This window comes from Plasmopara halstedii (assembly GCF_900000015.1).
Source record: "Plasmopara halstedii genome assembly, contig: Scaffold_2386, whole genome shotgun sequence".
Taxonomy (NCBI): Eukaryota; Oomycota; class Peronosporomycetes; order Peronosporales; family Peronosporaceae; genus Plasmopara; species Plasmopara halstedii.
In genome coordinates this window covers 1,487,587-1,488,841 of record NW_020189293.1, presented here as the reverse complement: position 1 = coordinate 1,488,841, position 1,255 = coordinate 1,487,587, and positions in this window count along the sequence as shown.

The following is a 1,255-nucleotide window of genomic DNA, read 5'->3' as shown; positions in this document are numbered from 1 at the left end:
CAGTTCCAATCGATTATTGCCTCAACGAGGCTCGCGTGTCCGCTAGACACTGCAACTTCATTCGGTGGAATTAAACAACTTTCTTGCTCAATAAGCCGTGTGTCCCCGACACGGAAGTCACCAAGTCTCGCTGGTTCTGACAGCGAGCACGGGCAGAGCCCAACCCCGCACGCGGTGCGATGTCGGACAGTGCGTCCGCGGCACCGGGGGGATGTACATCCTAGGCTCGATGTGCACGAACGTCGCGCTTTGCGCGCGTTATCAATGACGAGTGACTTTGCTGAGGATCTGAAGGTGGTCGACTATGAGTCTGACACTTCTTTTCCCGCATTGGATGACGAGGAAGGCGAGCGCCAGCAGCGTGATACGAGCCCTGCTCGTGCCTTGTGGACCCCATGTTCGCTCCCTGACTTCTCGTCAACCAAGGAACGCGGTGTAATCACCAATGACCTCGACGGGGCTCAGATACGGCAGCTTAAAGCTGCCCATAGGGCGGCTCTAAAGCGCGCTCATCCATGGCCGGTCATTGACCCTCGTGTAGAATATGGCCTCCACCCAGCGGATCCCGCTGTGAAAGCAAAGGGTGATGTAACTCGATCGTTACGCGTCCACATCATCGGGTCGGCCAGACCGGAAGATGAACTTGCCAAACGGAAGGCTCTTCGAGATCGTTTCTTGATTCCACAAAAAATTCTCGCTGAAAGCTTATCGCACTCATCTGAGTGCTCAACGAGGTGGCTCTCGTGTACCTGCAATGCAAACAATACTAGTGGTGCTCGCCCCTGGCGAACGCGCTACAGATGACGAAGTGCTCATTGAGCGATGTATGCAACGGCACCGGAAATTTTCCACACTGTATAACCTACAGTCGAGCCACAAGGAAGTGGATGTGCGTGTGGGGCGACACCTCCAATTTGAGTCTGCCAAACTCAAGGCACGCCGTCGACTTCCTTCGAATTGTCGCCCCACGACGTATGGGTTCAGAACCCCCGATGCTCCCGCGAGCTCTGTGTCTTCGACCGCAAGAGCTCAGGGCCACTGCTTGAGCTCAGCTCATGGCCCTTCTACCTCCCTGATCATTGCCGGGAAGCGCGGGGCGTCTGATGACGCGGGACGTCCTGATCTTTCCGAGCATAAGCGTCCACGGCGACTGTGCAATCTTACCGAAGTGGCCTCAAACTCCCACGACTTTTCGGAGTCGAGATATCCCCGCCACTTCACCAGATATTGGGTTTGACCCTGGTGACGCCGTCCC